The sequence below is a fragment of the Dromiciops gliroides genome, chromosome 4 (genome assembly GCF_019393635.1).
Source record: "Dromiciops gliroides isolate mDroGli1 chromosome 4, mDroGli1.pri, whole genome shotgun sequence".
NCBI classification, from domain to species: Eukaryota; Metazoa; Chordata; class Mammalia; order Microbiotheria; family Microbiotheriidae; genus Dromiciops; species Dromiciops gliroides.
The window spans coordinates 82,453,495-82,473,150 of NC_057864.1; positions in this window are offsets into that span (position 1 = coordinate 82,453,495).

Sequence of the window (19,656 nt, forward strand, 5' to 3'; positions counted from 1 at the left end):
GTCCCCATGATTTTGAAAAACTGGTTCTCCATATATAGAATTTACCCTTTCCTGATCTCCCCCTAATAGAATCCCTAGCTTCCTTCAATACACAACTCAGATTTCACCTCCTAATACCTTTCTTGATAGTCAAAGCCATTGTCACTCTGTCTCTTAAAATTCATATTAATTACTCTTTATATATTTGTGTATGTTTCAAACCTTCTAAGTAGAAAAGCTCTTTGGGGGTTGGCTATATATTTTTTTTGGCCTTTTAATCTTTAATAACTGACACTGTTCTTTTCAGTTAGGAGGTGCTTAATAAATATTTGTTGAATTTAATTAAATTTAACTGAATTAATTTGATTGTAGTATGAGTTTGCAATTGTAAGGCTTTTTTTGTGTCTACTCTAATGTCTAGGGAAGAAAACAGTATAATACTCTCATCTACAAGCCCTTAATTTTACAGATGAAGAATCTTAGACTGAGAAGTAAAGGGACTTCCCTAAAGTCCCATAGCTCTTAATGAGTCAACTAGAAATCAGATCTCCTGATTCCTAATTCCAGTGCTCTTTACACAAGACCATTATGCTATCCCATGAGTCCATTATCATTGTTATGACATTTCATGAAATAAGCCATCCTGACATGATGTTCAAGATAGAATTAAAGGTCCTTTAAAAGATGTGACCACTCACTTGCCTCCCACTTGGAAAATGCTCTTTAATTTATTTCCAGAAAAGTGGAAATTGCTTATATTTTGGATGTTTATGAAGAGTTTAAATTGAAAAGGACCATGTATTTTTTCTATTTTATGCCATCTGTTGTGAATATTTGTAGCAATAACTATTTTTAATTTTATTTTAATTTTAGAAAGTCTTTCTTAAGATGTTAAACCCATCAGATGCTTATACCTATGCAAATGCTAACTATAAAAATGTCTAAATTTTTGTTTTGAAAACTAATGACATCTTCTTTTGATTGAGATCATATGTGAAGTGTGCCAATGTGAAGTGTGGCAAAGTGCCAATTTTGTGGGGGTCCTCAATTCCATTTTTTATTTAGGTCTCTTTGACCTAGTGTTAAGAGTACTGTCAATGAGAAATAAGTATTTCTTTTCAGTACCATACACAACAGTAACAGGTATCTGAATTTTGAACATTACTAATTAAATATTGATTTGTTAGAAGATGAACTCTCAGCCATCAGTGTTTTTCTAATTAGAATAATGACTTCTCCATATCCTGGCAGTTATATTCCTTCTTTCAAAGAAAGACATTTATAAGGAGGAATTTTAAGGGTGTAAATTATTTAGCATATTGTACTTCAAGGTTCAGTTAATAAATTAGATCTATTGTAATAGTTTCAGGCAAATTACTTTCAGTGCTCTAATACTATAGTCTGAAAGATTTCATACTTCTAATCCAGGTTTGTAATAGTAAAATGTAGCATTAAATGGTTTCAGTGTGGTCAGTGGGGAAAAATTTAGTTAGTAGATTTTGCTCAGTTCAAACAAATAGATATCAAGTCAGCCAGTACTCTGTTATACTGAATATCTGAAATTTTTGAGAGAGTAATATTTTTAAATCACCACAAGCCTATCTGAACTTAACAAATTAAGCTATGATTTTTAAAAAATAACATAACTTAATTGCATGATAATTACAGTTACCTGACCCAGTCTAAGGTCTGTTTTATTGAGATGCATCTTCCAGGACATCAGTTTCTCCTTTGAGTGAAGGCAACATTGTAGAGGCTTGTGTGATTTTGCAGGTCTATTCTGGAGCAGAACAAGCTGATCTTTCTCAGGTCACAGTGACTGGGGCCAATGACGTAATGACTAATAAAAAAATCAGGATCAGAAGGAAAAGTTTCTTCCAAAGTTTAGTGATTATGGGTAAATTAAAATGCCCATGGGATCAGAAACAAAGGGATATTTGTGTAGCCTAAGCAACAAGGTGAAGAGGGTAAATAACAATAGTGTCCAGAGATCAGGGTCAAGGGTATTATACATGTGCACCTTGAAGAGTATATCAACACCAATCCCCTGATATTTTTTATCTTCTTATGGACCTCCCAGGCCCATAAATGAAGGAATACAAAACTCGGGTTATCTAAATAATTAATCATACATAGATAGCTGTAGTTAAAAAGCTAAGGGGAAAAAAACTTGCTCACCATGCTTCTCCTCCAAAAATATCATGGCATATGAAAAAGACTACATCACAATTCCCCAGAGCTTACAGGCAAAGTTCTTCCTTCATCATTCCTTAAATGTGTCTCAAACATTACTCCCAAATGTTCTTCTTTTATTGTCTTTTTTTTAAACTGTAATTTGCATAGCCTTGTCAACTTCTATTTCAAGCTCTACTTCAGTTCCTCCATTATACTGGATGTCATTTGATAATTCAGTTTAGTCAATGACTCTCTTGACCTGGCCTCATATGATTCTGCATTTATACATTCCTTTTTTGTCTATCCTCTCTTTAGAAGAAGTGTTCCCTTGCATTTCTATATATTTGTCAGCTCCAACTACCACCCTCCAACATAGTGCCCCATTGATCTTTTAAGTAATATATTTGTAACAGTATTTTTAAAAAAGAGCAAACATACCCGCAACCAACAATGACTGTATTTATTTATATATATATATATATATATATATATATATACACATATACATATATATATGTATATATATATATATATGTCTATCTATCTTCTATCTATCTGTCTATCCATTCATCTATCTATAGATCTATCTATCTCTCTGCCTGTGTGTCTCTGTTTGTCTCTCTGTCTCTGTCTCTGTCTCTCTCTCTCTAACAATTCCAGTGAAGGATATTTTACTTCACATCCTGGGATAGAATTTGAGGTCATTCCTACCTAGGACCCAATCACCCAGTCCATTGGCTAGTATAATCCCATTGACTACTATCACACCCTACCTCCTATCTCTGGTCAAAAGAAAACACCAGAATATGTTGGGAGGATGTACTGAAATAAACCCTTTTATTCTCTCAACAGCACTTCATTTGTGATTATTAGAAGAGGAAATGGAAGTAAAAAGGAGACCTCTCAGAAGAGAGGTAGGTGAAGATGACTGAGTCTGAAGTAGATGATAAATAAAGACAGGGAGAGTGGTTTAATTAGATGGCTGGAAATTTGTCAATACCTTATTTGATCAGGGGCAGCTAGGTGACACAGTGGATAAGGCACTGGCCCTGGATTCAGGAGGACCTGAGGTCAAATCTAGCTTCAGACACTTGACACATACTAGCTATGTGACCTTGGGCAAGGCACTTAACCCTTGTAGTAAAAATTATTTGTGGTAAAGATTAATATTCTTGTTTTTAGCTAACTCATTTGGGAGGGGCCACACCTGACCCACCGCAAGGTTCCATATGCTAATGAGCTGAGAAAGGCAGCTTTTGAAGGACCTCCCCTTTTGGGGAAGGAGAGATTGAATGCTCCCTTAAGGGAGGCAGGCTGCTTCTGGGATGCTAGGTGTCTTCTGGAACTCTGTCTTTTTCCTTCTGGGCCCTTTTGCTGGTGTCTTGTGTTTGTGCTCTGTCTCGGGCGACTGCTGTTCTGGGGCGTGTGTTCCTGCTCTGGGTGTGGCGACTGCGGTCCGGGTGGCATGCGAGCAACCTTAGACTGGTGGGTTGATCAGGTATTTGGTGAGTTTAATTATAGAAAACCCTAATAGGCTAAGTTAGAGTTAAGAGCATTTGTCTGTATTTCTATTTTCCTATTTCCTTATCTTTGATTTTTATTAGTTTCACCTTTGTTGTTTAATTAATTCCCAAGTAATAAAATCTGATCCTTTTGTGAACTAAAGCTTAGAGGCTCCTTTCTTATTGGCCTGGGAGAAATATCTAAAAAGGGCAGTTCAGAGGGGAGGGTTAAACCTAAAAGGTCCCTCATATTTCCGGGACCTCAATATTAAGGCAAGTTACCCATATAATGCTCCGTATATCAAATTTTGGCCCTCACACCCTCACTGTCCTGCAAAAACCAAACCAAAACAAACAAACAAAATCCTTGTACCCTATTTGATCATACATGATTACATGAAATACCTAGTTATCTTCCTAATTTCTCTAACTGGTATAGGAATAATAACACCAACATGAACAAGAGCCATCCAGGACCTCCCATAAGACCTTGTCTTTGAGTTTCTGATTACATTTCAGCTTGAGGTGAATGTAAAATCTGTCCAATAGTCTCACAACTAACCAAGGAGTATTTGCAATCTTCTAGGAGAGTAAGGTAGGCTGATCAATGATACTTATGAATCTTTTATGGTTTAAGCATTTCTATTCTTAGGATAGTAGAAATAAATAGTTTTCCTATATCATAGAAAAATAGTTTTGTTATAATTTCTTGCATATATTTTTCCCAATGTATTTTGCACAATTTTTTGACTACTTTAGTCACCTTAAATCACTATTTTATAAATGAAGATATAATGAATTGGCTTCCTTGTATTCCTTAGAACAGGATACAGAAACAATTGGGATATAGAACAACAGAGCCTTTTCAAACAGTGATTGTCCTAGAGCAATTATGTAGATTATCTCTTCATCTAAATGATAGAGGCCAGAGGAATCTCAAGCATATCCATTTAGTGTCCCTTAGGAAGGAAGGCTTTTGTTAAGACTCATCGCCCAGTGTGTACATAATCAGGCAGATACTGGATAACAAGACTCTTGTATTCCAAATCTGGTAACTCAGGTTTTCTGAAGATCTCAAGTTCACTTTAGAAAGTTGGCTTTTAATTCACATAAGTTCTAGTTAGGAGTTCCCATTAAGGAGACTGAAATTTTTGGATCATTTTAAAAAGAATACTCTTGATATTCTCAGATTCCCAAATGTGATGTTGAAATCATTATTTCTCTCTTTCCCCTTCACTTCATGTACTAGTTCACAAACACAAAACAAATGATTTTCCAGGAGATAATGACTTTACTTGGGGGGGGGGGAGGGACCTATTTCTAATTTTAAAAGACAATGTTTTAGATGGTAATAAAACACATATAAATTATATTATTATGCAAAATTTAGGTTATTTCAGTCAAATCATAACCCACAAATCCATGTATTAACAGAGAACAAAATAAGAATAAATTGATATTTATATAATATGAACCATTATATACATCTCCTTTGATCTCTGTGAAGAAGTTTATTATTCAGTAGGTTGTCTCATTCATTGTGAGTATTAATATTTCTAGGAAAGAAAATATGATGAGACATTGAGTGACTTGTCCACTTACACAGTGCCAATAAATGTTAAATATAGGATTTGAACCCAAGTTTGACTTAGGTTCAAATACACACACACACACACACACACACACACACACATTTTTAAAATTGTTATTCAACAAGGAAGGTTTGCCCAAGTTGTCCAGGAAAAAAACTGTAGTTTGTAATATGTTCTTATCCACATCAATTTTTGATAAACTCCACTGACTTATGTTAGTTGCTTTACTACTTCCCCCTTTGAATTACTCTCCAATGTCCCAACTTTTCTGATTTTCAATTGTATTTGCCCCTCACTATGTCTGTCTTCTGTACTAGATTTCATTTGTATATTTCCACAAATTCACATAATATATGAGTTCTTTATTTTTTGCCTTAGTCTTTTCTGTGTGTGCTTGCATTAATGTGTGTGTGTGTGTGTGTGTGTGTGTGTGTGTGTGTGATTGTGTTTAAAGCTTAAGACTGGTTGGGGCAGAGCCTAGATGGCAGAGGAAAGACATTAAACTCACAGAGCTCCTGACACAATTATCCCCTAAACAGCAATAAAACAACCCCTGAAGCAGCAAAACTCACAAAAAGATAGGCTGAGATTATTTTCCAGCCAAAGACAGATTAAGTGGACTATGCTGGACTGTAAGAAGAGTCCAACCCCATGATTAAGCCAACACAGACCCGAGTCATGCTGTGCCAGAAGAACTTACCGCTGAGCCTCCAAATCAGCTGAAGCACCAAACATCTTCTGGAACTTAGCTTATGGTCAGGTAAGAGGACTGAACAGCTGGCTGGGGGTGTAGGGGGAATACACGGGTGTCTACGGGACCTAAGGAAGAATTCAGCTATCCTACCCCAGCAGGGAACCAAGAAGTAATCTTGAGTGTCAGGAGGTCTCCAGGTAGGGGAGGGGTGTAGTCTCATCAGAGCTAAAAAATCACCACAGCACACAAAGTTCTTCTGGCGGGTTAATTAGCAAATTGACTTGAGTTTATCTGTAGATCAGAGAACAGGTCAGGCAAGAGAAAAACCTTCCCTCCCTCAAACCAAAAAACCTGGGACCTTCTGAAGCTTGGGAGAGTATAAAACTCAAGTAAAAGACAGCAAGATGAGCAGGCAAAGAAAGTTGAGAACTATTGAAAGTTTTTTTTTTAGTGACAAGGAAGATCAAGGTACACCTTCAGAAGAGGATGAAAACCTTAGAGTCCCTACATGCAAAGCTTCCAAGAAAAATATTAATTGGTCTCAGGCCATAGAAGCTCTCAAAAGGGACTTTGAAGAGAAAATAGGAGAGATAGAATGAAGCTTTAGAGAGGTGGAGGAAAGAATAGAAGGAGAAATGAGAGTGATTCAGGAAAGTCATGAGAAAAAAGTCAACAGCATGAAAAGCCAAATGGAAAAGGAGATACAAAAGCTCTCTGAAAAAAAAAATATTGCCTAAGAATTAGGATTAAACAAATGGAAGCTAGTGATTTTATGAGAAACCAAGACACAGTAAAGAAAATCCAAATGAATGAAAAATTAGAGGGCAATATGAAATATCTCCTTGGAAAAACAGCTGACCTGGAAAATAAATCCAGGAGAGATAATTTGAAAATCACTGGACTACCTGAAAACCATGACCAAAATAAGAGTTTAGATACCATCCTCCAAGAGATTGTCAGGGAAAATTTCCATGAAATTCTAGAAGCAGAAGGTAAAATAGAAATTGAAAGAATCCACTGGTCACCCCCTGAAAGAGATCCCCAGAGGAAAACCTCCAGGAATATTATAACCAAATTCCAGAGTTCCCAGGTCAAGGAGAAAATATTGCAAGCAGCTAGAAAAAAGGAATTCAAATACTGTGGAGCTACAGTAAGGATAAAACAAGATCTAGCAGCATATACATTAAAGGGCCAGAGGGCATGGAATATGATATTCTGGAAGGCAAAAGAAGTGGGACTCCAGCCAAGAATCACATACCCAGCAAAACTGTGTAGAATCTTTCAGATAAAAAAATGGGACTTCTATGAAAAACAGAACTCTTAGGCATTTGTGATAAAAAGACCTGAACTGAATAAAATATTTGACTTTTAAATACAAGACCCTAGAGAAGCACAAAAAGGTAGACGGGAAAAAAGAAATCATGAGTATAAGGAAAATCACTCCTACAAAAAATTTCTGGAACTCAGTGGTGGTGATGTTTCAATGCATTATTTACTGTCATTCTCATTAGAATGGGCATCCCAATGTGCAGCTGGTGGGTGCCTAGAATGGAGGCTCACACGCCCCATTTTATCCGCTAGTTCCTAGAGCCTATGGACCCTCCCAGTTTCCATCACTAATTGATTACTCAAGGGTTACAATCTACATGTAAAGACTAGCTAATCAGAACACAGTATTCCCAATTTTAATTGACCTAATTGAGACCAATGAGACCTAACTGAGAACAGCTTGGGGCTCCTAGAACCATGTGATTTTGTTTTCCAGAGGGGGAGGAGGGGATCTGAGACCTTTGTCCTAAAACAAATCTGGAGGAGTGCAATTTGAATGATAACCACTATTTTCTTGTTTAGAGAAGATTATTCCTCATTTATTCACAAAGGGATATTAAAAGTTTAAACTGTTTACATTACTACATTGGAAGATAAATACTTCAAATTCAAAAGACATTTCTCAGCTTTAGGGTAGCTGAAAAGAGTACACTTAGACAGAGGACACAGGTCTGAACTGAATATAAAGGGATAATATCTGTAAAGCATTTATTTTTTACTTATCCTTGTTTTTTGTGGGGCAGGCAGGGTGGGGTGTCTTATGTCTGGGGCTGGATTTGGGCTCAGGGCCTCCTGGGTCCAGGGCTGGTGCTTTGTCCAGTGTTCCACCTAGCTAACCCATGATGACACCTTTACAATAAAGTTAAGGGGTAAGAGGAATCCACTGGAAGAAAGGGAAAGGGAGAGGTGGACTGGGCAAAAGTAACACATAAAAGAAACAAGAAAAAGCTTGTGGAGGGCTGGAGAAGAGGTTAAAGGATTGGGGGAGAGAATAAACGTTACTATCACCAAAATTGGCTCCAAGAGGGTAAAACATACATACTCAAGTGGGTATAGTAATATATTTTGCCCTGAGGGAAAGTAGGAGGGGAAAAAGATAAGTGGGGGGAGGGAAGAGGGGAAGGAAGGAAAGTCAGATTGAGGGAGGGAGCAGTAAAAAGCAAAACACTTTTGAGGAAGGTGAAGATGTTCTGCATAACTGCATATGTATGACATATTGAATTGCTTGATTTCATAAGGAGAGTTGAGAAGGGAGAGAGTAAGAAAAATTTAGAACGCAGAATTAGCTCAAAGACTTTAATCTCATCAGAGTGGGATCAGAGAGGGAATAACATATTCAACCAATTGGGAGGAGTAATCAATTTAACCCTACAATAAAGTAGAAGAGGATAAGGAGGGAAGGGTGAAAGAAGGGAGGGCAGAGCCATGGAAGGGGCAGTCAGAAGCAAAACACTTTTGAGGAGGAATAGGGTAAAAGAAGACAGAAAAAAGAGTAAATATCATGGGAAGGTAATAGGATGGAGGGAAGTAGTTATGATTGATTATAATGGCAAAACATATGGTACCTCCTTTGCTGGGCTACTGTGAAGAAAATTCTTTGTCAAGTTTAAGGTATTATATAAAAGTTATAATGAATAGAATGCTATCAGAAAAAAACCTGGAAAGACCTACATGAACTGAAGCTGAGTGAAATGTACTGTATACAAAATATCTTTTTTTAATTTTAAAATTTTATTTTATTTTTGTGGGTCAATGAGGGTTAAGTGACTTGTCAAAGTTCACATAGCTAGTAAGTGTCAAATGCTTGAGGCCAGATTTGAACTCAGGTTCTCCTAAATCCAGGGCCAGTGCTTTATCCATTGTGCCACCTAGCTTCCTCCCTGTATACAACGTAAAAGTTGTAGCATAAAATGATCTGCTGGTAAGCACATGGTTATTTTCAGCAATGCAATGATCCAATATAACTCTGAAAAACTTATGAAAATTGCAGTCCATCTACGGAGAAAGAACTGATGGTATCTGAAAACAGATTGGAGCGTTTTTTTTTGACAGTTTCTTAATCTGAAGTTTTGTTTTTATCTGTTTTCTCTCACAACCTAGCTAATGTGGCGATGTTTTCCATAACTACTAATGTGTAACTTAGATTGAATTGCTTGAGTTCTTGGGGGTGGGTGGTGGGAAGGGAGGGAGGAAGAGAAGTTGGAACACAAAGTTTTTTTTAAAAATTGTTGTCAAAATTTGTTTTTACATATATTTTGGAAAATAAAATTCTAAACAGAAACAAAAAATCCTTAAGACTGATATATATCTGGAATTCGATAACCTCTCAGTGTCAGAGACAGAATTTAAAACAATGTCTTTCTACCTCTGTTGTTGGCATTCTATCTACTTTCCCATGGTGTCCCTTTACATGGAACACAAATCGAATTTAATCATTGTTTTGGGAATGAAATAAGACTTCAGACGTCACCTATTCTTACCTATATCTTAACAAGAGTCCCTCTACAGATACCCTATCTTTTGTTGAAGAGACTTCAAGTCTAGGGATACTATTATCTAAGTGAAGAATGTTCATATATATACATATACACATATATACATATATATATACACATATATTCATATGCATTTCTACATGTGTGTATGCATGTGTATGTATGTATTATGTATGTATATATTTTCACAGAGCTAAAAAGAAAGTAAAACTCTTCCTGAAAATTTTATATTTTTGGATGAAATTCCATGTTCTCTTTTAGGTGACCATGGTTGAAAATGATATATCAAATAAACTAATCCAAATACTAGCAGTATTTATTACTAAAGTGTTGTGTCTTAAAAAAATATTCTATGTATCTAACAAAAAGAAAAATGCTTTTTTTTGAGGGCCCATGAAAAGAATTAATTGTTATTTGAGGTTTTTATGCCTTAGCACACACTGGCCTGGGGCTCCGCAAACCTCAGGGTGCTCCACCCCCTGGTTGTAGCTGTTGCCATGGCTCCGGTGTCTCAAGTCATCACCACTTGCCAACGCCTACATGGGCCTGGCAAAACTATAATGATTGGAAGCTAGTGAGGGCAGTCATGTGACTGTCAGAGCAGCCATCCCATTGGCTGGGGTTGTGTGGGGTTTTTCTGGGATTGGGGGAGGAGAATTATGCATTCTAGCTGGATCCTGGAAGGAGGAAAAGCTTGTTTAAGGTAAGAGCTTATAATGCAGAGAATTGGGGAACCAGTTTAAAAAATGTGGTGTATCCCAAATTCTAGCATGAGGTGCCAGCGCCATGGCAACAGCTACAACCAGTGGGTGGAGCACAGTGCAGTTTGTGGAGCCCTAGGCCATCCAGCGCTGAGGCATAAAAACCTCAAATAACAATTAATTCTTTACACCCATTAAGGAGTAAAGTTGAAATTGAGGATTAAAAGAATGCTAGTTTGCTCAGGAAAATTTGCATTACAGGGAGGGGTTAAAAGCTCTCAGTCACATCCTCTGCTATCTTGTACTACCTCTAGACTTGAGGCTAACCTGGATAATAGTAATTAGTTCCGACTGTACACAAGGTATGAAAAGCTATAATTTCTAAACAAAGATTGTTTTTTATTATATTTTCATTATGTTGCTAATAGGAGGATTTATCAGCATGTCCTAAGCACTTAAAACTATAACTGTGTAAAAAGATTTTTTAAAAAAATATGTTCTTTTAAAATAATGCTACATGTGTTTATAATTTCATTACTCTTTATATGTAGGAGTAAATGTTTAAACAGCATTCTGTCTCTGAATATAGATAAAGATGAAATCAGCAGGGAGCTAAAATACTTTCTCTCTATGCAAGAATTTCAGCTATATAAACCCTACAATGGAACTTTTGAAGTCACTTCAAACATATATATTAAATGATTTTATCCTCTTCTTGCAGATTAAAGATTCATTGCCATCTGTTAACTTTTAAACCATCTCTTTTCAATGTATGGTAATTTGCATAAGTGTTCAGAAATTTAGATCTATTTATTTACTTTTAACGTGTTTTAATTTTCATTTCTTAGAAGAGACTGCTTTATTCTTGAGCAAATTATGTTTTATGGCTCTTGAATGAGTATAAATTGAGATTATAATGCCAAGATATGCTTTAAAATATAATAATATTAACACTTTCATATAAGGTAGTATCTTCTTATAGAAAGACCACTGACCTAAGGATAAGGCCATAACCTTGCCTCGAGAACTTGTGAAATTCCTTAACTTTTATGAAAATTTCTGGAAGATGAATAAGTGAATAACATCACAGTATTGAGGAAAATATCTACCCACCACCAAGTTGTTATTTTGTTCTGAAATTTTTCCATAATGAAATTCCCAGACCATATTCATATGTTTATTATAATATCTAGCAGCTATCAAAACTTTCTAGACAGAGCAAACATTAAACTAAATTTGTATAAGTGTGTAAACATCCAGAGATTTAAATCACATCATTAATACAATAAAATACCTTCATTTTTGTTTTGTAATTAGTACTGTGATAGTATGATTCATACCCTCCATCTTTTTAGGAAGTTTCTTATAAAGCCTGACAACAATATATGTTTCTATTTCTTTGTTCTTTTATTCTACATTCAAATAATAACATTTATGGGGAAGCATATCACATGTATTATCAAGCTGAAACATCTAACAATTTAAGAACTATGAATGCAAATAGGTCTTAATTTTTTCAGTTCCAGAACTTAAGCCATTTCACTTCTTAATCCTGAATTGTCATATAGTGGGCCCTGGGTCGGTGCCATGCTTTACTTGACAGTTGAATCCCGACTCCCTGGCCATATTCTGGCCAGCTACCTTCTTCTTCTCTCCTCCTACCATATGCTCTATGTACATAATCAAATCAAATTGGTTGTGTCCTTGCTACTAAAAGAGTGTTTTGATCTGCTATAATACAGCTACACTCAATATCTCAGTAATTTTCCAAATGAAAATACCCCTTCCTTTGCCTCCACCAACTTTTATGTTTTGTTTCCCCCATTGGAATATAAGCACCTTAGGACAGAAATTGTCTTTAATTTTACATTTGTATCCACAAAACTTAGCATGGTACTTGGCATGAAATTCTCAATAAATGATTTTTTTTTATTTCATTTATTTAATTGCTTCATTTAGAGGGAAGGATATCATTAAAGAATTGTTTGGTAGGAAAACAAGATCACTTGACCTTGTAATCATGGTACAGGATAATAGGTACATGGCCAGAGTACTCTACTAGTGCCCTCAAGATGTCAACAGAAATTGAGCAAGGCATCCTACATATTGAGTGTATCCCTTGGGATGAAGTTATGTTAGATTATGGATAATTATTATACATTAGACAATCATGATATGAATCACTGGAATGACTCTCAAAGCAGTGAGATCCATTTGAATACTTTCATACTTATTTGGTAATTTATTGTTTCTGATATTTTCATATATTTAATTCTATATATTGATAGTAAATGTATTTAAGTATAGATTATGTTACTGATTAAAAGTTTCTTTTTCAATATCTACTATTCTGCTCAAAATTTCCTCAAAGATTTTAGACAGAAAAACTAAATTGCATATTTGTGATGACTACAATAATCATGTAAATTGAAATATTATGAGATTTAAATTTGACTAAAAATTAATGGTGTTCATTTATTAACCTCTTTCCTATGAAGACTGGAATATTCATTTATCTCATTATTTAGAAGAAGGTAGAAAAACCTAAGCATTACTGTCTAATTCATTTCTTTGTATTATTTAAGTACCCTAATAATTAGCAGGAGTCTAGACATCAAGAAGAAACCCTAGAGTGCTAAATTGACAGGATTTTCACAAACATTAGTGCTAATAACAATTATGAGAAAGTTTAATAAATATGAATGAAATTAAAGCTGTCAAATTCTTATAACAAAAAACATCTCTCTTTGTGTGCTCATCTGTGTCTGTGTTTCTCTGTTTCTGTCTCTCTGTGTCTTTATCTCTGCTTCTGTCACTCTGTCTCTGTCTTTGTCTCTGTCTATCCCTTGTTTCTCTCTAATTCCTTGCTACCACGTAAAGAGCAGCTATAAATATTTCTGTACATGTGGGTCCCTTTCCCCCTTCCATGATTTCTTTGGGAAAAAGACCTAAAAGTGGAATTGCTGGGTCAAAGGGTATGCACAGCTTTATCGCCCTTTGGGCATAATTCCAAATTGCTCTCCAGAATGGTTGGATCAGCTCACAGCTCCACCAACAATGCATTAGTGTTCCAATTTTCCCACAGCTTCTCCAACATTTATTATCTTCCTTTTTTGTCATTTTAGCCAATCTGATAGGTGTCAGGTGGTACCTCAGAGTTGTTTTTATTTGCATCTCTCTAATCATTAGAGATTTAGAGCATTTTTTCATATGGGAATAGATAGCTTTGGTTTCTTCATCAGAAAACTGCCTGTTCATATCCTTTGACCATTTCTCAATTGGGGAATGACTTGGATTCTTATAAATTTGATTTAATTCCCTATATATTTTAGAGATGAGGCCTTTATCAGAAGCACTGGCCTCAAAAATTGTTTCCCAGTTTTCTGCCTCCCTTCCAATTTTGGATGCATTGCTTCTGTTTGTACAAAAATTGTTTAATTTAATATAATCAAAATCATCCATTTTGCATTTTATAATATACTCTATCTCTTGTTTGGTCAAAAACTGTTCTCCTTTCCAAAGATCTGATAGGTACACTATTCCTTTCTCCCCTAATTTACCTATGGTATCACCTCTTATGTCTAAATCATGTATCCATTTTGACCTTATTTACTATAAGGTGTAAGATGTTGGTCTATGGCTAATTTCTGCCATACTATCTTCCAGTTTTCCCAGCAGTTTTTGTCAAATACTGAGTTCCTATCCCAGAAGCTGGAGTCTTTGGGTTTATCAAACACTACATTACTAGTGTCATTTACTACTGCATTTCCTGAGCCTAGCCTATTCCATTGATCTACCACTCTATTTTTTAGCCAGTACCAGATAGTTTTGATGACTGCCGCTTTATAGTAAAGCTCCAGGTTTGGTACTGCTAACCCACCTTCCTGTGAATTTTTTTTTCATTATTTCCCTGGATATTCTTGATTTTTTGTTTTTCCAGATGAATTTTGTTATTATTTTTTCTAGCTGTATAAAATAATTTTTAGGTAGTCTGATTGGTATGGCACTGAATAAGTAAATTAATTTAGGCAGTATTGTCATTTTTACTATATTAGCTCTGCCTATCCATGAGCAATTGATATCTTTCCAATTATTTAGATCTGATTTGATTTGTGTGAAGAGTGTTTGGTAGTTGTGTTTATAGAGTTCCTGGGTTTGTCTTGGCAAGTAGACTCCCAAGGATTTTACATTATCTACTGTTACTTTAAATGGAATTTCTCTTTCTATCTCTTGCTGCTGGACTTTGTTGGTCATGTATAGAAATGCTGATGATCTATGTGGATTTATTTTATATCCTGCTACTTTGCTAAAGTTGTTAATTGTTTCAAGTAATTTTTGACTTGATTCTCGAGGATTCTTTAAGTATACCATCATATCATCTGCAAAAAATGATAGTTTTGTTTCCTCCTTGCCTATTCTAATTCCTTTAATTCCTTTCTCTTCTCTGATTGCTAAAGCTAACATTTCTAGGACAATATTAAATAATAGGGGTGATAATGGACATCCCTGTTTCACCCCTGATCTTATTGGGAAGGCCTCTAATTTATCTACATTGCATATAATACTTGCTGATGGCTTTAGGTAGATACTGTTTATTATTCTAAGGAAAGCTCCCCCTATTCCTAAACTCTCTAGTGTTTTTATTAGGAATGGGTGCTGTACTTTGTCAAAAGCTTTCTCTGCATCTATTGAGATAATAATATGATTTTGGTTGGTTTTCTTATTGATGTGGTTGATTATGTTAATAGTTTTCCTAATGTTGAACCAGTCCTGCATTCTTGGTATAAATCCCACCTGGTCATAGTGTATTATCCTGGTGATCACTTGCTGTAATCTCCTTGCTAATATCTTATTTAAGATTTTAGCATCAATATTCATTAGGGAAATTGGTCTATAATTTTCTTTCTCTGTTTTTGCTTTGCCTGGTTTTGGTATCACCACCATATTTGCGTCATAAAACGAATTTGGTAGAACGCCTTCTTCACCTATTTTTCCAAATAATTTGTATAATATTGGAATTAATTGTTCTTTAAATGTTTGGTAAAATTCACCCGTAAACCCATCTGGCCCTGGGGATTTTTTCTTAGGGAGTTCATTAATGGCTTGTTCAATTTCTTTTTCTAATATGGGTTTATTTAAGGATTTTATTTCCTCTTCAGTTAACCTGGGCAGTTTGTATTTTTGTAAATATTCATCCATTTCATTTAGATTGTCAAATTTATTGGCATACAGTTGGGCAAAATATTTCCTAATTATTGCTTTAATTTCCACTTCATTGGTGGTAACATCACCCTTTTCATTTTTGATACTAGTAATTTGGTTTTCTTCTTTCTTTTTTTTAATCAAATTAACCAATATTTTATCTATTTTATTGGTTTTTTCATAAAACCAGCTCTTAGTTTTATTGATTAATTCTATAGTTCTTTTGCTTTCAATCTTATTAATTTCTCCTTTAATTTTCAGGATATCTAATTTAGTGTCTAATTGGGGATTTCTAATTTGTTCTTTTTCTAGCTTTTTAAGTTGCATGCCCAATTCATTAATCTCCTCTTTCTCTTTCTTATTCATGTAAGCATTTAGAGCTATAAATTTTCCCCTAAGCACTGCTTTGGCTGCATCCCATAGATTTTGGTATGTTGTCTCATTATTGTCATTCTCTTGGATAAAGTTATTGATTGTTTCTATGATTTCTTGTTTGGCCCATTCATTCTTTAGAATGAAATTATTTAGTTTCCAATTGATTTTCATTCTACTTTTCCCTGGCTCTTTCTTACATGTAATTTTTATTGCATCATGATCTGAGAAGTATGCATTTACTATTTCTGCCTTTCTACATTTGACTATGATGTTTTTGTGCCCTAATACATGGTCAATTTTTGAAAATGTGCCATGTACTGCTGAGAAAAAGGTATATTCCTTTCTATCTCCATTCAATTTTCTCCAGACATCTATCATGTCTAACTTTTCTAGTAATCTATTCACCTCTTTCACTTCTTTCTTATTTATTTTTTGGCTAGATTTATCTAATTCTGAGAGGGGGAGATTCAGATCCCCCACTAGTATAGTATTACTGTCTAATTCCTCTTGTAACTCATTTAACTTCTCCTCTAAGAACTTGGATGCTATACCACTTGGCACATACAAATTTAATATGGATATTACTTCATTATCTATAGTGCCTTTAAGTAAGATGTAATTTCCTTCCTTATCTCTTTTAATGAGATCTATTTTTTCTGTGCTTTGTCTGAGATAAGGATTGCTACCCCTGCTTTTTTTACTTTAGCTGAAGCATAATATATTCTGCTCCAGACTTTTACCTTTACTCTGTGTGTATCTCTCTGCTTCAAATGTGTTTCTTGTAAACAGCATATTGTAGGGTTCTGGTTTTTAATCCACTCTGCAATTTGCTTCCGTTTTATAGCAGAGTTCATCCCATTCACATTCACAGTTATTATTACTGACTGTCTATTCCCCTCCATTCTATTTACCCCCTTTGTACTTTCCCCCCCTTCTTTCACCCTATTCCTCCTCACCGACATTTTACTTCTTACCCCTGCCTCCCCCGATCTGCCCTCCCTTTTTATCACCCCCCTCTCTTTTCTTTACCCTTTTCTCCCTTGCTTTTGTCCTTCCTTCTATCAGTCCCCCCCTTTCCCTTCCCCTTTTGTTTCCCTAAAGAATGAGTTAATTTTCTTTATCCCAATGAACGTATATGTTATTCCCTCTTTGAGTCAAATCTAATGAGAATAGGGTTGAAACAATGTTCCCCCCTCCTTTCTTTCCCTCTATTGCAATAGGCTTTTTTCCACCTCTTCATATGATATAATTCATCCCATTCCACCTCCCCTTTCCTCTGCTCCCCATAGACTCCCTTTTTATCCCCTTAATTCTTTTGTATCATTACATCAAAGACAATTTATATTTATACCCTCTATATAAAGTCCTTCTCTCTGCCCAAATACATTTACAGTTCTTAAGAGTAATGAGTATTATCTTCCTTTGTAGGGATATAAACAGTTTAACCTAATAGGGTAACTTTTTTTTTTCCCCTCTGTTTACCTTTTTAAACTTCTCTTGAGTCTTGTATGTTGAGATCAAATTTTCTATTCAGTTCTGGTCTTTTCACCAGGAAAGATTGAAAGTCCCCAATGTCATTAAATGTCCATCTTTTCCCCTGAAAGAAAATGCACATTTTTGCTGGGTAATAGATTCTCGGCTGCAATCCAAGCTCCTTTGCCTTCTGAAATATCATATTCCAAGCCTTGCGGTCCTTTAATGTTGAAGCTGCCAGGTCCTGAGCAATCCTGACTGTGGCTCCATGATATTTAAATTGCTTCTTTCTGGCTGCTTGGAGTATTTTCTCCTTCACCTGATAATTCTGGAATTTGGCTACAATACTTCTTGGAGTTTTCCTTTCAGGGTCTCTTTCAGGAGGTGATTGGTGGATTCTTTCAATGATGATTTTATCCTCTGATTCTATGATATCAGGGCAGTTCTCCTTAATAATTTCCTGGAATATGGTGTCTAGATTCTTTTTCTGGTCATGGCTTCCAGGCAGTCCAATGATTCTCAAATTGTCTCTCCTCGATCTGTTTTCCAGATCAGTTGTCTTTCCAACGAGGTATTTCACATTTTCTTCTATTTTTTCATTTTTTTAATTCTGCTTGACTGATTCCTGGTGTCTCATGGATTCCTTATCTTCCAACTGTCCCACTTTAATTTTTAAGGCATTGTTTTCTTCAGTGAGATTATGCAGCTTTTTTTCCATTTGGCTAAGTGAATTTTTTAAGGTATTGTTTTCTTCAGTGAGATTATGCAGCTTTTTTTCCATTTGGCTAAATGAATTTTTTAAGGCTTTGTTTTCTTCAGCTTCCTTTTCCAAGCTGCTGATTCTTTTTTCATAGTTTTCTTGTTTTGCTTTCATTTCTCTCCCCATTTTTTCTTCTACCTCTTGCAATTGATTTTTAAAATCCTTTTTGAGCTCTTCCAGGAAGGCTTTTTGTTCTTGCGACCAATTCACCTTCCCTCGTGAGGCTTCAGATGTAGACAATTTGAGGTTATTGTCCTCATCTGAGTTTGTGCTGGCTTCTTCCCTATTAATATAGAAGCTCTCATTGGAGAGGGCTCTTTTTTGCTTCTTACTCATTATTGCAGCTTATTTATTTATTCTTTAAGTTGAGGTCTGCTCTGGGGGCACCAAGGTCCCTGTTTTGGGCTTCTTGTGCAGGGGTATAGGTGCTGTGTGACCGGGCTTTTACTCTGAGACCTTTATGGTGTGTGGAGATCCCCCACCCTGCACTTCCTGTCTGATTGCGCTCGGCCAGCCAGGCGCCAGACCCCGGCGTCTGATCCCGCCTGACCCGTTCGTCTCCCTCCTGGCCGGTGCAGGTAGGTTTTTCCACTGTCCTTCTTGGCCACCAGATTTTTGAACCAGGTTCTGGGAGCCTCAGTTGTCCGGCTGTGGCTCGCAGCTCCTGCTGACTTGCCCCGACCCTCTCGAAGCTGGGTTGCTGCCCTGTGCTGGGCCTCCCTTTTGCCCGAGTCAGACCGACCTTTTCCTGAAGTCTTCTAAATTATCTCTGGTTGGAGAACTGTGTCTCTCTGTCTCTTTGCAGGTTCTGTAGTTTAAGAATCCGTCCAGAGGCTTGATTTAATGTTCGTTTTGAGGGAACAGAAGGAGAGCTCAGGCAGCTTGCTGCTTCCTCTCCGCCATCTTACGACATAGTTTATTTTTTAAAGAAGAGTTTGTGTAAATGGGATGTAACAATACTAGGTCACTAGGAAGGGTTAAAATTTATTATTGGCAGAGTATGGATGGATACATGAACAGAAATTCACTCACGGATAGAGTTGCATGAGACCTTATCATTTTAAAGGTTGATGGTCTGGAAAGGCAGTGGAATATGAGAATCAGATGAAGGTACAAAGTTATCAGAAGACTGAGTTTATCTAGGATTTTCAGGGAAAAGGGGTCCATTGTGACTGCTATCATCAATAATTGAGTTATGGGGTCAAAGGACATGGACCATTAACCAAAACAAAAAGGTTTCCAAAATTTAGACAGGATGAAGATTAGATTATAACTGAACATTAGCAAGTTTTCTAGGAAGTTTAACCTGTCAGTTATAACTACAATTAAATGTGTCTAAACTTTAAGAATATTAATGTTGTTTGACAGAAGGCAGCATT